A 20,097-nucleotide genomic window follows, 5' to 3' on the forward strand; every position below is an offset into this window, starting at 1 on the left:
TCAGCAAACACTTTCAAAAAAATTTTAAAGGTTGCCTGTGGCAGACAGCACAATTCTATTTGATGAGCTGGTCTACTCGAAGAGGCAGACATTACTTTCCCAAAAAATTGAAATGCATAATCGACTAATTAACAAATATTCACCAGTTAGGTTTTTAGCATATTAACTTATGGCCCAAGTTGCAATTTACGAATTCTAGCCGTGGAGTTCGTAAGGCGGATGCACTAGGAACTAATTCGCAGGATGGCACCAGTTTCGAGATATTATTTCCCGAACATTGCGGAGAAATGCATTGGCGTTCCAGTTATTTTTATGCTTAGCTGCCGTGGTTGCTTAGTGGCTATGCTGTTGGACTGCTAAGCATGAGGTCGCGGGAGCAAATCACGGCTATGGCGGCTGCATTTCGATGGGGCAAAGTTCTAGAACACCCGCATACTTAGATTTAGGTGCACCTTAAGGAACGCCAGTTGGTCTAAATTATTCCAGAGTCCTCCACTACGGTGTGCCTCATAGTGAGATCGTGGTTTTGGCATGTAAACTCCCATAATTTATACATCAATTCATATTTTCGTGCTTCGTTGCATAAAACGACGTTTTGTTAAGAAAGTGACCGGCACGCCAATGCATTTCTCCGCAAAGATAGAGAAATAATATCTCGACACTGGTGTTAGCCTGAGAATTAGTTCCAAGTAGATCCGAACTCCACGGCTAGAATTTGTAAATTGCAACATGGGCCATAAGGTAATTAGCTGAAAACTTGATTGGTTAATTTTGTTATTAGTCGAATATGCATTTCAATTTTTTGTCTCTTCGAGTAGACGAGCTCATGAACTAGAATTGTACTATCTGCCACAGGCAACCTTTAGAAATGTTTGAAAGCATTCGCTGAAACACCTTGTATAAAGAATTCACTTAGTAACCGAAATGATGCCAAGCCGGATTCACTCGAAATCAGAACAAATAAAAGTCTAGAAGCCATGCGTAGCAGCACTTATACTCGGACTTAAAGTACTAAAAAAAGAGAGTGCAGTTTGGCCGGGAAGGCGAAGCAGTATTAGTGATGGCGAAGTAGAAGGCAATTACACGAAGAAAGATTCTCACCGTGTAAACCCTTGTAAATATTGCATCCGTGTAAGGGCCGCACCCCCTAGAGCACTGCACGGGCCGATTTTTCCAGCCCGGGCCCGGCCCGCGCCCGTTTTTACGTTGGCCTGCCCGCCCGAGCCCGACCAAATGTTTTATGGCGAGACCCGGGCCCGGCCGGTGCCCGGAAATAATCTACGTTACCCGCCCGGCCCGCCACCCCTTCACGTTAGGCCCGAGACTTTACGCGGCTCGAAACGGAAAAACACGTTTTTCAGGGTCGAGACGTGCGAGTATAACTAGCTTCACGTTACATGCACAGCACCAGAAAGTCCGAGCCCAGCCCGGGCCCGCGTCAAAAAAACAGAACCCGGGCCGGGCCCAGGTCAAGAAGGACATGCCGTGCCCAAGCCCGGCCCGAGCCTGTGAAAAAAATTACACCATCTTCCCGTAGGGGAACCCTGAGTAGTATGCGAAGCAGCCATGGGGTCGACTCAAGGTAGTTTTTATCAGCTGTATAAACTTGGACATGCACCAGCACCAGCAACGCGCAGAATTGTTGTCGACGCCGACGGCGTCGACAACACAGCGCGTTCTGTACGCGCGCGGCGTTGGTGACTGTTGCTGGTGCCTTTGGGGCGCCTACCGTCGCGCCTCTAACATAAGCTGCTTCGCATGCGCGCCGAGCCGCAGGTGTTGCCATTCGTTGCGCAATCCGGAGAGGAGCGTTGGAGAGGAGAGAAGGAATGCCGAGAGGAGAGGAGATGATACAAGGAGAGGAGGGGGAGGAGGATGCGCATGAATGCCGAGAAGAGAGGAGATGAGACAAGGAGAGGAGAGGAGGAGGATGCGCATGCGCAGTAGGGGCGTGGACGCACGGCGGTTGGATGGATGGAGGGAGGTAGGGAGGGAGGGAGTGACATAGCCCCGAGCATAAGATGCTCCGCATCTAAAAACTGCTCTACCCGGCCCGGCTAACGGGCCGGACCGGGCCTGGGCTTTCGGGTAAGCCCGAGCCCGTGTAGTGATCTAGCACCCCCAACTTGACAGCCAATATTAAAAAAAACAGCCAACCGAGAAGCAATCGCATTCCGTGCGCTGATTCTGATCAGGCTCAACAGCGAATTGTCGCGCGCAGCGAATTTTCGCGCGTCGCTTGCTGGATGTCGAGAGGAGGCGATTGCGGAGCTTTACGGCGGATTTCATACTCGTAGTTGGAAAAATGAGGTCAAATGGCCCGGTCCCATAAGAGGCTCGTCAAAATCGCGGCAGAAAAGTGCGGCCCTTGCACGAGTATATACGTTAGTTATAGTAGCAACATAAAGTGTAGTAAAAATTCACCTAAAATTAAAATAGCAAGCATAGTGCAATGCATGGATCATGTAAACCTGTAAATACCTCACTGGAGGACCTCGAGAACTCCTTCACAACGCAAGCATTACGAAGAACGCCGACAGTGGAGGTGAACGGTTCGTACAGCCGCGCGATTCACCGCAACTCCGAAAATTAGATTAATCATCATCAGCAGCAGCAGCCTATATTCATGTCCACTGCAGGACGAAGGCCTCTCTCTGCGATCTCCAAGTACCCCTGTCTTGCGTTAACTGATTCCAACTTGCGTCTGCAAATTTCCTAACTTCATCGCCCCACCTAGTTTTCTGCCGTCCTCGACTGCGCTTTCCTTCTCTTGGTATCCATTCTGTAACTCTAATGGTCCACCGGTTATCCATCCTTCGCATTACATGGCCTGCCCAGCTCCATTTCTTCCGCTTAATGTCAACTAGAATATCGGCTATCCCCGTTTGTTCTCTGATCCACACCGCTCTTTTCCTGATTCATCAGCAATATCTGCCTATTTTTATGTCCACTACAGTCAGCCTCTATCAGTGATCTGCAACGACCTTTCTCTTAACTTTGCAACATAGGGGCGCGGAAAGACAGCCCGGCAAGGAACACAGCGCGCATGAAGTTAGGAGCCATCCCTGCTCGCCCTTCAACATTGCACCCACCAATGATTACCAACAATTCGATATGGCACGCGGGCCGGATAAGCGTCAGCCGCGCACAGTCATTCACAGCTACGGCAGGGCTAGAGGAGAAGACGCGTGCTCTCCTTCCCATTCACGTTTGATTACGTGACCTACAACTAACCCGAATATTGAGCGCGTGGGAAGATAATGCCCACCAAGTCGCCATGCTTTTCGGCTCACTGTTACGTGAATTTTCCCGCAGCCACAGTGTATGGGTCACTCACTTATATGGCTTTTGGATTTAATACGGAACATCACGGCGACGACAACAGCGAAAAGGTGCCTGGAGTGTCGATCTAAGTGCTTTCGCCATAAAGCGATAAATATAAAATTGTTAGCAAAGGGTAATATGATGATGTGTGGTGTTTTATGGCGCAAGGGCCAGTTATGGCCAAAGAGCGCCATGTCAGTGTTTGTGAGTGTGCAGTGGAGCGATGAATTCTGAGAAGTAGATGAAGCGTGGCTGTAAAGGGGCCTAAAAATAATCGCTGTAAAGTGCGTAAAATATACAGGTACTAAAATCATGGAAATGACTAATGAGGTGTGCTATGAAGGGAAGAATGCGTTGAGAAAGAATGACACGACATTTAAAATATTTAAGATGCAGTAATTGGTAAGAAGCACTACTGCCTATACAGAGCTCTTGAATCACAAGGGCCTGGAGGCATGTGCTATAAAAACTACCATCACAGCGGCATCCTCTGGAGAGAGGATGCGCTACAAACTCATTGGGCTAATAACATGAAGGACCACATCGTTCAAGAAATCGACGACTGCTTTGTCGTTAAAAAGCGGTTCTTCACCAAGAAACATGATGGGATGAAGAGGCAGATGATATCGGTACGCTTGAGGAAAATATTTCTTTCTCTCCGTTTCAGCTTCCCGACACTCCACGAGGACGTGGAGGACAGTCAGCCTCTCACCACATCTACCACAGGTTGGTGGTTCATCACAAGTAAGCAAAAAATTGTGGGTGCCATATGTATGTCCTATTCTTAGGCGACAGAACAGGACATCAGTTCGTCGTGTTTTCGTTATGGGGGGCCAGAAGCCTAACTGTGGTTTTATCAAGTGAAGCTTATTATTTCTTTCCGCGTCCCATAAGCGTTGCCAGTGGCTTCGCAGTTTCATTCGCAGGAAAGGCTTCAAATCTGTTGCGGGAACAGCAGCTGTAGGGAGATGTAACGCCTGAGATGTAACTGATGTGGCCATTTGGTCTGCTCGAACATTACCCTCAATGCCTCTGTGGCCCGGAACCCAGCATATAATCACATGCTGGTTAGAGATATATGCTTTACACAGGACGGAATAGAGCTCATTAAGTACAGGGTTTTTGTGTTTACAGAGTGACTTCAATGCTTTCACGACACTTTGGGAGTCTGTAAATATGATAGTTTTTTGAAGTTTTGATCTCATTATATACTTTACAGCCGATAATAGTGCATAGGCCTCAGCCGTAAAGATACTTGTCTCCGGGTGCAGTACACCGGATTCCGAAAAGGATGGACCGATGGCTGCATAAGATACCCCGGCATGTGACTTGGAAGCGTCTGTATAAAACTCTGTACATGAGTATTTAGATTGGAGTTCTCGGAAATGCATTTTAATGTGCGCCTCTGGCACGTGTTTCGTAACTTCTATAAATGATATGTCACAATCTATGAGCTGCCACTGCCACGGAGGTAACAGTTCCGCTGGCGCCATAGGACGATGATCAAGCAGCGGAACACCCATTTCCTCACTAAGATTCCTCACACGCAAAGAGAACGGCTTTCTCGCTGCAGGTCGATTGTGGAAGAGTGTGGCAGCAGTCACATCGTTTATTGTTGAATAAGACGGATGTTCAATATTTGCTTGTACTTTCAGAAAATATGTAAAACTGCTGTATGACCGCTGCAGATGAAGCGACCACTTATTCGACTCTACGTAGAGGCTCTGGATTGGACTTGTCCTGAAAGCACCAGTCGCGAGACGGATGCCCAAGTGGTGAACGGGGTCTAGGATTTTTAATGCACTTGGCGTTGCGGAATTATAAATTATAGACCCGTAATCAAGGCGTGAAAGGACAAGACTGTTATACAAGTTTAAGAGACACTTTGGATCACTGCCCCATGTTGTGCGCGATAGAAGCTTTAGGAGGTTCATTGTCTTCAGGCACTTTGTCCTCAAGTACTTAAGATGAAGGATAAACGTTAGCTTGGAATCTAAAATGATTCCTAGAAACTTATGCTCGCTCCTCACAGAGAGCGTATCTCCTTTTATTCCAATAGTTGGGTCTGGCGTTACACCTCTCTTGTTTGTAAAGAGTACGCAAGTACTCTTCTGTGAATTAACTTTGAAACCATTTTCATCTGCCCATTTAGACAATCTGTTTATTCCCAGCTGTATTTTTCGTTCACAGATGGCAATATTACATGACTTAAAGGCTATCTGCACATCATCGACATAAACGGAATAAAACATAGTGCGTGGGATGGCTGTATGCAGGCCGTTCATTTTTACAATAAATAGCGTGCAACTAAGCACACCCCCTTGCGGCACACCGGTCTCTTGGGTGAAGGGCCTAGAAAGAGCGTTACCCACTCTTACACGGAATGTGCGGTTAGATAGGTAACTTTCGATTGTATTTAACATGTTGCCACGGACACCCATCGTGGAAAGATCTCTGAGAATGCCGTAGCGCCATGTCGTGTCGTAAGCTTTTTCTAGGTCGAGGAACACTGAGAGGCAGAACTGCTTATGTATAAAGGCATCCCTAATATAAGACTCAATGCAAACAAGGTGGTCTGTTGTGGACACACCTTCTCTGAAACCGCACTGTAAGGGATCGAGTATTTTGTTCCTTTCAAGAAAATGGATGAGGCGCCGATTAATCATTTTCTCGAAGAGCTTGCATATACAACTTGTCAGAGCTATAGGCCTATAGCTACTGGCCGAAGAAGGTTCCTTGCCATCTTTGAGGATAGGAATTACGATTGCTTCTTTCCATGCAGTCGGAATGTAGCCGGCAGAGAACATGGTGTTAAAGAGTGACAATAGTGTTTTGTGGGTTTCAGGGTGTAAGTGTTTTATCATTTTATATAGTATTCTGTCACTTCCTGGAGCAGAATCGTTACAACAATTCAGTGAAGCCTGGAACTCCGCCATGCTAAATGGACGATTGTATGCTGCATTGGCTGTGTCTTTCCGACTCAGCGGCTGTCGCTCTGCTTGTCGCTGGTATTTTACAAATGTGTCTGTGTAATGGGATGTACTGGAAATATGCTCGAAATGTGCTCCTAGACAATTAGCCTGGTCCTCAAGAGTGTCTCATTGTGTGTCTACTAAAGGTAGAGGATGAGTTTCGCGGCCTTTTATTTTGTTTACCCTGTTCCAGGCTTTGCGTTCGTCTGTATAAGAATTGATGTTGCTTATGTATTTTTCCCAACTTTCCCGTTTAGCACGTCGGCGTGTTCTTCTACCTTGTGACTTAATCGCCTTGAAGTTAATTAGGTTTTCTGCGGTTGGGGAGTTACGAAGGAGATTCCAGGCCTTGTTTTGCTTTTTCCGGGCTTCCCTACACTCCTCATTCCACCATGGAATACGTCGTTTCGATGGCGACCCATTTGTTTGGGGTATACATACTGATGCAGCATCAATAATAAACGCTGTAAAATATGCTACTGCATCGTCAATACCAAGTGCACGGACATCGTCCCAGGGCAAATGTGTTGCTTCACGAAACCGCGTCCAGTCGGCTGAGTCGACTTTCCATCTAGGAACATGTGTAGAGCACTCAGCTTGTTTTGTAAGGCTTAGTACGATGGGGAAGTGATCACTTCCATAAGGGTTATTAATAGCATCCCACTTCAGATATGGCACAATTGTACTGGACGCTATGCTTATGTCTATGGAAGAAAATGTTTTGTGTGTAGGGCTGTAGAATGTTGGTTCTTTTTTGTTAAGCAAGCAGGCATTTGAAGAGAGTAGAAAGTTTTCTATTAGTCGTCCTCTCGCGTCACAGCGAGAGTCGCCCCACAGTGTACTACGTGCGTTTAGATCACCAACGACTATGTAAGGGTGATGGAGTTCATCAATAAAGCTTTGAAATGTTGTTCTAGACAGTTGATAAGTTGGGGGGATATATATAGACGAAATGGTGCCTAGTTTATTGAATAGCACTGCTTGGACAGCAACTGCTTCAAGAGGGGTTTGGAGTTGCAATTTCCGACATGCAACACCTCTGTCAGCTATTATAGCTACACCGCTTGAGGCTGCAACAGCCTCTTCCCGGTCTTTCCGGAAAATAGCGTATTGCTGGAGAAAGTTTGTTTGTGTAGGTTTAAGATGTGTCTCCTGAACACACAGCACCTTTGGATTGTATTGGTGTAAAAGTTCTTTAATATCATCGAGGTTGTGCATTAGGCCTCTCACGTTCCAGTGTAATATTTGTGTATCCATATTGTTTGTGTTTTTGGGCTGTGTGTCAAGAGACGAGTCTAGTTGGCTTATGGAGCCTTTCCAGGCCCCGTAATCCGGAGTTTGTCTTTTTTGGAGCGGTCGCGAGAATCGCGTCGCTCCGGAGGCGCTGGATGCGCCGCCTGGCTTGGGGTTGTGTCCATCGACTCCAGAGAGCCGCTGGACTTCCGCTCAAGCGAGCGGGGTGTTTTCGGGGTGGGCCTTGCCTCGAAAAGCAGGGCTTTGGAGGCCACCAACCCAGAGGTCGATGGGCCCTCCTTCAGAGACGGCGCAGCAGCGCTGGCTGCTGTCGCCTGGGGGGCTTGTGGCACAGCCACGGTCACACTCTTTGTGGACCGGGCCGATGCCGGAGTCTGCTGCAGCGTTGCCCCCTTTCGCGCTGCACCAGCATACCCTGCGGTATGCAGGAAGGAAACGCGTTTCCGTGCTTCTTGAAATGAGATATTCTCTTTCACTTTCAAGGTAATGATATCTTTTTCCTTCTTCCACGTAGGGCATGATCGGGAATATGAGGCATGCTCACCGTCGCAGTTTGCGCAGTGGAGCGTGTCAGTGCAGTTGTCGGAAGCGTGTTCTTGTTTGCCACATTTTGCGCAAGTAAGCCGGCCGCGGCAGCTTTGCGAGCCATGGCCAAATCTCTGACATTTGAAACCTCTGCGTGGATGTAGGGTCTTACTCGTGTCTTTGTGTAACCAGTTTCGAGAGAGTCGGGCAGTACACTCGTCGCAAAGGTGAGAATGAGATGTTTTGTACGGATTTCTTTGTTGTCACGTTTGATCATTATTCTTTGCACTTTGATAACATCCTGTTCCTTCCATCCTTCAACTAGTTCTTCTTCGCTCAGATTCATGAGATCATCATCGGATACCACACCTCTGCATGTGTTCATTGAGCGATATGGGGTTCCCGTGATTTCAACCTCACCAAAAGCAAGGAGATTTGAAATCTTTTCATGTTGTAGTTTGTCGCGTACTTCAAGCAGTAGGTCGCCGCTGGCCATTTTAGTGATTTTGTATTCGGGACCCAGCACGTCTGTGAGAACTTTTGCAACGGTAAAAGGTGAAAGGCTTCTGACTGTCTTTTCGGCGCATTTGCTATGTATAACATGGTAGCGTGGGAAGGATTCCTTGCGTTGGACAAAAAATTGAGTTTCTTCGGTGCGTCCTCTTTTCGAAAGAGGGCGATCAGGTAGTCGGGGAAAGGTACTTAAAGCCATAAATACTTTTTGTTTTCGGCAGCTACGCCAGCCGCCCACCACCGAGCCCAACAAGGGGACGCTACGACACCCGAAGGAGACGCAGACGCCAGCTGTACGTAGCTACTATAACCTAATATAAATATCCTAGGTTGGATAGAATACACCAGGTTAACCCTTGCTGCCTGCGAAGTCGGAAATGAGAGGAAGAGAGGAGAAGACAGGAGAGATGGAAAGAGAGAGAGAAAGACGAAGGATGGAGAGAGAGAGACAGGAAAAGGCAACTACCGATTTCCCCCGGGTGGGTCAGTCCGGGGGTGCCGTCTACATGAAGCCGAGGCCAAAGGGGTGTGTTGCCTCCGCTGAGGGGCCTTAAAGGTCCAAACACTCGGCGTCGGCTCAACCCCCAGGATCCCCTTTTCCCCGGACACGGCTAAGCCGAGCACGGTTAGACGCGGGAGGGTCCAACCCTCGTGTGCTCGGGTACGTGGTGGCGCAACTCACCAAACGCCTGCTTGCGCAGACGCCCCTGCGGGAAAGGGTAATATATATATATATATATATATATATATATATATATATATATATATATATATATATATATGGGTAGGTGTCGGAAAGCTGGTCGGGCCCCAACCCCGTCCGGGCAACATGAAAACTTTCCGCCTATGATGTATGAGTTACCAGTCCTGAACGTGCCGTCTAGTGTGATGGCCCATCTGCAACGACATCATCGCGTTACCCTTCGACTTACTCGTGCAGCACAATCTGATGAATTACTCACCTAGAGTTTAGAAGAACTTGTTGGGCGAGTTGGTACATTTTAGCTAACTTTAACTGCGCGAAAAAACGGACCACAGAGACAGCATGGAACAAGGACGGGCGCAGACTTGTAACTAAAGTTTATTCCACAAAGACCACCTATAAGTACAACCTAGGCATACACCACAGCGCGTGCGCGAATAAATAAATAAATAAATAAATAAATAAATAAAGACTTGTTTATGCCAAACGCAACCTACCTACGCTCGTCAATAAACGTCATCTCACTGTTGTGTAGATAAACTGAGGTGTCGCTGACACAAACGCGTACCTTTCTTACATCTACGGCTCGAGTAGCCCTCTCGCTCGGCTATCTCGGCAGCGACACAAAATCTTTACTTTTTTCATGATCGGCTTACACGGGCACGCCAAGCAGTGGACAGGAAGGTGCCCATTCGCTTTGTTCATAATTGAAAATTCATGCTCACGCAAGCGTACATTCACGCACCTTCCTGTTTGGCCGACGGAGAGTTTGCCGCATGATAGAGGTATCTGAGACACTACTCCAATACTGCACTCTATGTGGGCAGTGTTGGAGTAGTGTGGACAGCATGGAACAACTCTAATGTTGTTCCATGCTGTCTCTTTGGTCCGTTTTTTCGCGCAGTTAAACAATTTTCGCGAATTACTCACTGAAGCGCATCAGTTACCCTTGAGGTGGCAAGCAGACCAGATATCTCTACATCATATACTGAGCGTCTCCACCGCGCATCGAATGGTCAATCGCTGGTTGGTCGTCGGATTCACCGCCCGTTTTCTCTCAAGGGGATATATGACGGATGATTAAAAAACGATATGATAGATGCTTAATAAGGCTAAACTAGCGCGACACATACAGGAGGGAAAGAAAAACATAGGCAACACTAGCGCAAGCTTACAAATGAAATTACAAGGATGCCCTCTACCCCCTGGCGCAACGTGTCGCAGGCGCAAAAAGGAGCCACAATCACTAAAATTTTGACGATAGATGCTGATAAAAAGGTCACCGCCCAAGCATTACGTACAGGTGGTTAACCAGCGAAACTGAAACATGTGGCCCCGGTGTTTATGGCTGCGTTAATCCCGACGGTTCATTAAAGTATGTCTCAGATAATGATTAAGTCTTTGTGTTTCTTAATGAGATTACACACACGTTCTGCTGCGACCAAGGAGGATGAAAAAAAATTTTTTTTTTCAACCTCCTTGGCTGCGACGGAGAGAACGACCTCACTGACGGTATGCCCGCAGTCCGCCGTTGTCGCTTGCGTTCGATGTCTCGAATTTGCTCGGCGGCGTGGTTGGCAGCATTCGCACGCCATTGCTGCTTGCGATTCTTTCAAATTAAATTGCTGTTAAATTCAATCTTAAATTCAAAGCGGAAGAAATGGAGCTGGGCAGGCCATGTAATGCGTAGGATGGATAACCGGTGGACCATTAGGGTTACAGAATGGATACCAAGAGAAGGGCAGCGCAGTCGAGGTCAGAAGAAAACCAGACGAGATGATGAAGTTAGTAAATTTGCAGGCGCAAGTTGGAATACGCTAGCGCAAGACAGGGGTAATTGGAGATCGCAGGGAGAGGCCTTCGTCCTGCAGTGGACATAAAATATAGGCTGATCATGATAATGAAATTCAATCTATCCGTCAGGTAAGGCAATGAATGGCTCATACCCACTTAAGCAATGGCTCACATTCCCGTAAACGCGACCTCTCTATTAGGAAGACAGAAGAGAAGTGAAATTCTACGCTGGAATGATGAGATGCAACGCAGCCAACTGCGGAAGACGACGAACGCTGGAGGAGTGGCACGAGCGCCACCCGAAGGGGGGGGGGGGGGGGGGGAGGCGCCAACGAGCCAGCTGCGGAAGAAGACGACAACGCTCGAGCCAATGCTGATGATGATCGTGTTCTGTACACAGGTGACGGACGGATGCTTCTTCCTTCCACCTAGCCATATAAAGCATCGCTTTAAACCACGACCCTAAACTTACATAAAGGTAACAAAACACAAACTAATATAAAGATACAAAGATCCGTGAATATCACAGAACGATTACCTTTTTTTGCGAGCAACCCCTGGTTACCAACCCCTTGCTTTTCAGTTAACGACAGACATGGCCTACTATTAGCTGCCATCCGTCCACCGTGCCTAATCATTTCCGCTGCCTCGAGGGCCTCACGTTGCCGTCCTTCTTTGGCGCGGTGAAGAAGGCTTCCGATTACATTGATGATCGAGAGAGATCAAGAGTCATTAAATGGACTATATGAGGCACGCTGTAGTAGGGAGCTTCGGATTAATATTCCCCACCTGGGGTCAATCACCAAAATCTACGTGCACGAGCGTTGTAATGCGATTAACATTCTTAGGATATCGGAAACGTTTTGCAGCGCAAGAGAACACGGACATAAAAGAACACATAGCACGACAGACAAGCGCAAACTCTGAGCTAGTCTGTCGTCCCATGTGTTCTTTTGTGTCCGTGTTGCTCAAGCGCTGCAAAACGTTTCCGATGTTCAACCAACAAGCCCAAATTGCCCAATTCTTAGGATACTTCTCGCGCTTTGGGTATTTATCTATCTATCTATCTTTCTATCTATCCAACAAACTCGCCCAGTTCACTCAGCACAGTAGCCCGACCCATTAGACCGCGGATTGCCCAGAGACCCATGTTCGCGTCAAAAAGGTTAGATACGGACCAATAAATGGGTGAGAGGGAGATTTAATGGATCCTAGATAGGTTTATCTGCTGGCATGTCCCCAAAGGATGCCGATCGCATTAAGAAAACCTGAGTTTCTGGCGCTGATGTTTCAAGGTAAATTTAACAAAGTGAACTTCCGTCTAAATTTTTCTATCCTAATATCGAACTTCTTGCCGCTAAATTAACGAGAGTGTGGTTTCGAAAAGAAACTTTACCAGTCTGAACTGCCTTAGTGTTTCCCTTTAGTGTTCCTTCCTCATTACTGTTTGTTTACACTTTGACGTAATAATTTTACTACACAGTCTCCATTTCAAAGCGCGTTGACGTTCTGTTTTAATTATGACAAATAAAAAGTGTGAATAATTTGATCAGGCAGCGCATCTTTTTCTAAGAATGGGCTGTTCGTACTTACATTTGTGTTTTCATCCAAAACAGCATAGCACAGCCGAAATGCGGCACACGTTCTGTCAACCTCCTGGGTTATGAAAATAAGCACAAGTACGATTCAGAGTCCGTGCTTCATATACGTAAAACGTCAGTGTAATTGACTTGGCTTCTACTCTAACACAATTTTTAGGGTGTTTAGTTTATGTGTTTCGTGTGTAACGTTTTTTAGCCCCTTGCGCCGACGTCTAGAGGCCTTGTGATTACCATTGGCACAGCCGAATTCAAATGCTGCGTCGTACGTGTGAAGGAAAATAAAGTGCCTGACAGCTGGTGATGGAGCGCTGCAGTTATCAGATATCTGAAACACAATGCATTTATTGCAGACCAAAACCCCTAGGTCGTTGCATCTAACTAGGGGTGAAAGTATGTCGGGAAGAGTACGTGGGTGAAATCACCGACATACTTGATGCACTGTAAACACAAATTAGCCCATATGGGCGTTTTAACAGCTGACATGCCCGTTTTCCTCCCACGCTCAAAACAGGTACTCCCACGAGATGGAGTAAAACAAGCTAGAACCTTTATTTTACCCCCGACCTCATTCAGATGAACATTAAGGGGACGTTGCGGTAGTAAAATGGGGGTTTTCAAAAAATAACTGGCGTTGGGTAGACAGGGAGTACTGAAATACGCCCATATCTGACCCGAGCCAAACAGCTAAAAGAACAACTCAGCCGCCTGCCATGACCAACATGGCTGTCACCCCGAGCGACAACTTCAGTAGCATTTCTGCACTCTGATTTGAAATATCCCGCGCAATGTGCGTCCGCGCTGTTTTTCTGTTTGGAGTAGCCGCGCTAGCGCTGCAGGCGGCAGGGAATGCCGCGCCAAACCCGAAACCATCGAAACGCCGCGCCGGCGGGTCTTCGGAGTGCGCGCGCTCGAAGCGGCCAAGCGGCAGCCATTACTACCAACGTCGGCGCATTTTTCTGCCGTCGTTGGTGTCTCTCGCAGTTTTGAACAGCCAAGACTCCACGGTAAGTGATTTCCAACGACCACTGCTCGTTCTGTGAGTGAGCAGAGGCGCTGATACGAGTTATTGAAGGCCTCAGTGCAACAGTTGGCCGTCCCGAACCATTTTGCAAACTTTGCCTTGCACGATCGCCGTGTTTGTGCGAGCTTTGTCGTATTCGAGGCGAGTGCTTAGAGTGGAGTGAGAGTACTTAGAAAACATGATTTTAGATGATGAGGAACTTTGTCATGTCTTTGAGGTCTGTTAATTGGATGGTTGTGAGCGTTCTTGATGTTTCCTCAAGCGCAAGCCACTACCTGAAAAGTTACGTCCCAGGTAGCAGAAGTCGGCTACAAGTGTTCTTGACTCGGCTTGAACCAGCTTGACCCAGCTAGTGCTAAGTCAAGCTCTGAATTAGACGTCTTGTATACAGCTTCTATTAAATGCCTTGAAGGCATCTGCTGTAAGACCCGCGGAGACGTATTGGATGCGTACACATTATTAAACTCGACCGGTCTCGAAGTTAAACAAGCAAAATGTGCGGGTTATTTCATTTTGGGATATATTTGCTTCGATTCCATCGACAACATCAGTGGAATATAATCACATATCTTCATTTCATTGTCATATATCAGCGCTCTGCAAAATGCAATATACAATCTCATATACAAGGTTAAAATACGAGATCATTTTTCATCAACAGCTGTGAGCAGACGATGACAAGACGCGTACAAAGCTTTCGCTAGCGTGTGCTGATATCCGCTAAATCTGTCGCGTAAACTCACATTGTTTCGGCTGCGCCATAGCTTTGTACGCTAATTGGCATTACAGTTGAAGTCGCAAAATTTCCCCCTAAAATGTGCAATTATTGTGCAATACGTACATTTAAATATTTTTTTTAAATTTACAGGCTCATCTCTCGTAGCGTGATAACCACTGATATGCAGATGCAACGGTCGGTGCGCTACTGTGGCTTGGCCACTTCCACGTTTAGGCCGCGCCATAGTTTCATACGTTAATTAGCATTACAGTCTAAATCGCAACATTTCGTTTAAAATGAGCAATTATTGTCCACTACGTATATTTTAATATTTTAAAAATAAAATTTACTGGCTAAGTTTGCATGGCGTGATAACCATGTGCACTGATACCAGATGCAATGGTCAGTGCGCTACTGTGGCTTGGCCACTTCCAGCACTAGCTTTCGCGCGCTTTCTGTACCATACTAGCCACCAGAAGAATACTTTCTGTAACGGGTCACTTTTGCGCGCGTGTCCGTGTATGCACCTCCGAGATTGAAACTTTTATGCATGCTGTGCGTCCATCCATCAGCGTTGGAGCGCAGCTTCAGTTGGGTAAGTGTTCAAAATATACTTCTTTTGAAAGTTTTTGGAAGATTTCAAAACAATAACAATCTTGGTTAAGAGGAAGCTTTAGCTCGGGCCCAACTCCGATGCGACCTATTCAAATACATGTAAAACGCAAGAAAGCTTTTCTGAGATAACCTATGGACCGATTTTAATAAAATTTCTTGCACTTGAGAAAGGAAGGTAAATTATAGCGACTGTTGGACGCGGAATTTCGATTTAGGACCGTATTTGTTTTAAAGAATTTGCAGAAATTCGAAAGTTCGAAAAATAGAAGTACGAAGTTTACAAATTAATAGCTCTGCATCAAGAACAGCTATCGTGGTTCTGTAAACCGTATCCATTAGATCACTCAAAGTGGATAAATTTGATATGCCAATTGCTATCTTACATGAATTCTACATGTTGTGTAAAGGGTTCTGCAAAAGCTGCATTTCCAAATAATTTTTTTAGATTCATGTAATATACCAATTTTGTCCGCTTTAGATGTACTTTTAGATGCAATGCACATAATTGTGATATCATTTTGCATTGCTGAGTTACAGAGTTGTAAAATTGATATAGTTTCGTTTTATAAAAATTTACGATTTTTTCCCATTTTTAATAAAAAATTGACCATCTAAAGAAAAAATTCGGAACCAATAGTCACAAGATTTTAAGTTTTTTAAATGCAACAAACCTCGTCAAATGTGGTGCACTGGTTGCCGAGAAAAACGAATTCTCTTTTTACATGTATTTAGATGAGAGCCCCCGAGCTAAAGCTTCCTCTTAATTAGGCACCCGATTACGCCCAGTTCGCACAGCCTTCCACATATGTGCGGACGTGTAAAAAACGCGCAGATATGTGGACAAATTTGGCTTTACACTGGGTGCGCGACCCAACCTAAACCGGAATTTCGTACCTGTGTGCTTTATGTGCGGTCTTTCGCACGTCCGCGCGTGTGCGAAAGGCCGTGCTAGTTGATTATTTGTGCATGTCGGTAGTTTCAGGTTTTCTTGCGGCGCGTCCGACTTTGCGCAAACACAATTAACGTAATAATTAAGCTCTTGACGTTCAGATAACGTTGTTGACTTATGCAGGATCATTCAATGCCATCGGCTGTTCATTCTGCAATGAATACATCTGGAATCGCTTTTCGCCGAGTTCAGTAGCGCACCCAGGATCTCTTCCAGGGGGGGGGTGAAATTTTGTAATGGGGGGTGGGGGGAAGCAAGCACTTTGCATAATATGCAATTTCCTTTATTTAGCAATGGAAATCCAACAGCAAATAAAGTGCCTAATAATTACAATATAATGATACCAAGTATGATGTTTATATGCACCAAATCTTTCCTGGGCCTCTCATATAACAAACATATGCGCTAATGGTTCAAAAACACTAGGGTACATTCGTCGCAACCTACGAAATTCTCCATCTGACATCCGAAAATTAGCCTTCCTGACGTTCGTCCGTCCACAGCTCGAGTTCGCGTCCCCGATTTGGTCTCCTCATGACGAGTACCTAATCTGCATGTTAGAAGCCATCCAAAACCGAGCTAGTCGTTTTATTTCCCGCAATTACAATAGGCAGTCAAGCATAACTCGAATCAAACTTGACCTTTCGCTTCCTGCACTAAGTAGTCGTCGTGACGTGGCATTGCTGTCCTTGTTCCATAAATATGTTCATCAATTGAAGTCATCGTCTTTGCTGCTGGAACGTGCAAGTTGCGTATCACGACGACTGAATATTGATTTAAGTTTCACTCGCATCTACGGAAACACTGATGCATTTAATATGTCGGCTTTGCCACGAGCCATCCGCTTGTGGAATTCCCTCCCTGACAGCGCTGTGATGCAAACGGACAGAGATAAATTTAGGAAACTCCTGAACTTGCAGTTTATGTCCTAAAAATGTGTCATTCTGTATGCCATGTTCTCTATTTGTATGTAACGTCACGCTGACTATTGTTTCCTATTCATCCTTTAAAGTAAACTTTTCTTACGCAATGTTTGATTATATGCGTGAACAATGTGCTAGGGTAAAATTTATCTGGTATTTTGTACACTACCTTGAACTGTTCTTTCTGTTTATCTAAGTATTGTTTGTATTGTGTTTTTTTCCTTTCATACTTTAACCTACACATTTTTACATGATGTTCGATATGTGCGCGAGCAATATGCGTGATAACATTTGGGTGATGTTTTGTACGCTAACGCTTCTTTTCATTTGTAACCCTGTTTTGCGACGATGATTTCTGCTCATTTTTGTGGTCCTCGAGTTTCGGAATTCACGTGTAAAACTGTCTTGCAGTGATGCCCCCTTACCCAATGCTCCTCATGGAGCCTGTAAGGTATTTTGAAATAAATAAATAAATAAATATCTTCTGTGTTTTACGCAAAGTAATTTAAGATTGAATGAGTAAATACAAGACAGTGATAGAATGTTTGTGTCAATCAGGAAAATTCGACCTCAAGCCACGTCCTGAACTGTAAGGACAATGTGAACAGAGCACTGAAGGTATACGTTGGACTGGTGGGGCTAGACGCGTAGGGGGGGTTTAACTCGGGCTCAGGGGGGGGGGGGGGTTACAACACCCGAAACCCCCCCCCCGTCGGTGCGCCACTGGCTGAGTAACTGCGTTGTTTCTCATGGTCGAAGACTGCTAGAAAATTAAGCTGGTGCTGTGATTATATAAACACGAACTATGCCGTTCACTGTCATTATTTTTCCATATATGTAACGTATCAGCCAGGTCATGTTAGCCGATGGTCTAGCTAGGAACTGCATGTGAATGTATATGCACGTCTATCTGACCCATTGCATGGACACTTATATGCCACTTTGTAAAGCAAAAATAAGAAGCAAACCTGCATGAAAATAAAACGAAATTACTGTGTGAATTGGTACCGTTGCATGAAATACTCTTTGATATCATTTTGTTTTCTTGAAGGACACCTGGCTTTGGAACTAGCCTGGAGCGCCACAGCAACTTGGCCTAGTGATCGTACGTGTTCGGCATTTCAAAAATGAGTGGTCGGCGAAAAAGTATTTTCATGAACTTTCACGCTGGCAGAAACGGCGGCGTGTGAAGAACTAGCTGATAAGGAGCAGCTTGAGGCTGTGAGCCTTGCGTTTGCTGGAGAGACAGATCAGCAAACGTGCAGTCGGGAGACATCGGGCTTCGTGTCTGTTAATCCACAGCCAAGATGCTCAAAGTGGCCTACTTCAGAAGTAAGTCGTAGTAGCTCACTGAACGTATTGCATCCAGCTCACGTCTTGCCAGTCTGCACGATAAATTGCAACAGTGGTGCTGACTGTTCATCGCCCAGCATGGTGCATGTCTCTTCATCATCCGAAACATTTGGTGATGAAGCTGGTTCTAGTGATCCAGTTTGTGTAGGTAACCAGCACAATGATGACAGTGGTGAAAATATCAGCACGGTGCATATCGCTTCACCGTTAGAATGACAGTGGCGAAAGCATCAAACATTTCTTGGCTCGTTGGGCATGTCAAAACAACGTGACACATACAGCTTTGAGCCAACTTTTGAACAAGTTGAAGACGCATAATTGCTACAGTTGTTTTGTTGATACGCCTTCTGATGCAAGAACACTATTGTCTACACCGAGAACTCTTGACATTGTCACTGTACCTCCTGGAAGATATGTGCATATAGGAATAAGCACCTGTCTGAACAATCTGCTTTTGTCTGGCCATAATATTTCAGCTATTCCATCGTGTGTTAAGCTTATGTTTTTGTTGATGGTCTGCCTTTAACAAAGAGCTCCACAAGCCAGTTATGGTCTATTTTAGGCAAAGCAGAAAACATCCCAAACACTGGCGTGTTTGTTATAGGCTGCTACCACGGTGACACTAAGCCAGATTGTGCAGATGTATTTCTTTCGCCTTTTGTCAATGAATTGTGCGATCTTTTGCAGGATGCGTTGCGTGTAAAGGGCAAGATGTTTAGTTTAGAGGTCAAGGCATTTATTTGCGATGCCCCCGCACGTGCGTTCGTGCTCGGAGTAAAAACCCACTCTGGATACTTCAGCTGTACTAAGTGTACAGAAAAAGGAGAGTTCATTGAACGTAGGGTTGTGTACAATGGTTTAGATGCTCCACTTCGCACAGATGATGATTTCTCACGTCGCACGCATTCAGACCACCATGTGAATAGCACTGTCCTTGAGCAGCTTCCAATAGCACTCGTTTATAAATTTGCACTAGATTACATGGACCTGGTATGCATTGGAGTAATGAAAAAGATGCTTCTTCTCTGGACGAAGGCTGATGTGCCCTATCGACTACCTTCTTCAGGTCTTAACTTAATTTCAAAGTCTCTTCTTGATTTGAAAAGCCATTGGTGTTCAGGGTTTGTTCGCCCACTGCGAGCTTTGAAATACATTGATCGGTGGAAGGCAACTGAATTGCGTGCTTTCCTTCTTTATGCGGGTCCTATTGTTTTGAAGGCTGTCTTGCCTCGCAAGAATTATGAGCACTTCCTCGTTTTACACACTGCGATCCGTATCCTTACATCACCTTCTCTTTGCATGTCCTTGAATGGGTATGCTGAACAGTTACTTCGCTATTTTGTCAATCATTTCGGCAGGCTCTATGGTCATCATCAACGAGCATTGTTCACGGTTTAATCCATCTCCCAAATGATGTGTTAATGTATGGCTGCTTGGACAACTTCATTGCTTTTGCTGGAGAAAGCTTCCTGCAGAGATTGAAAAGACTGGTCCGGAGTGGAAAGAGACCACTGGAAGAAGTGTGTAGACGAATTTGTGAGCTGATGGCCCAGGGAGAACTGTGTAGCCTAAAGGGAGTTCAGCACACAAGAGCTGTTGTGCTAAAGCAGCCTCATGCAGACGGTCCTCTTCTACCGTTTTGCAAGGGTCCTGAGCATAGTGTTGCAGTTTTTCCAAACTTCACACTCAGTAGCACCATGGCTGACAACTGTAATATGCTGTCCGACTCTAGTGTAGTGCTTGTTGCAAACTTTGCATTTGACGAAGATGAAAATGAAGTTTTGATAGGTAGAAAGCTTGAAACATTGGATAACCTTTTTGATAAACCTATG

Source organism: Dermacentor silvarum, chromosome 3 (genome assembly GCF_013339745.2).
Source record: "Dermacentor silvarum isolate Dsil-2018 chromosome 3, BIME_Dsil_1.4, whole genome shotgun sequence".
Lineage (NCBI taxonomy): Eukaryota > Metazoa > Arthropoda > Arachnida > Ixodida > Ixodidae > Dermacentor > Dermacentor silvarum.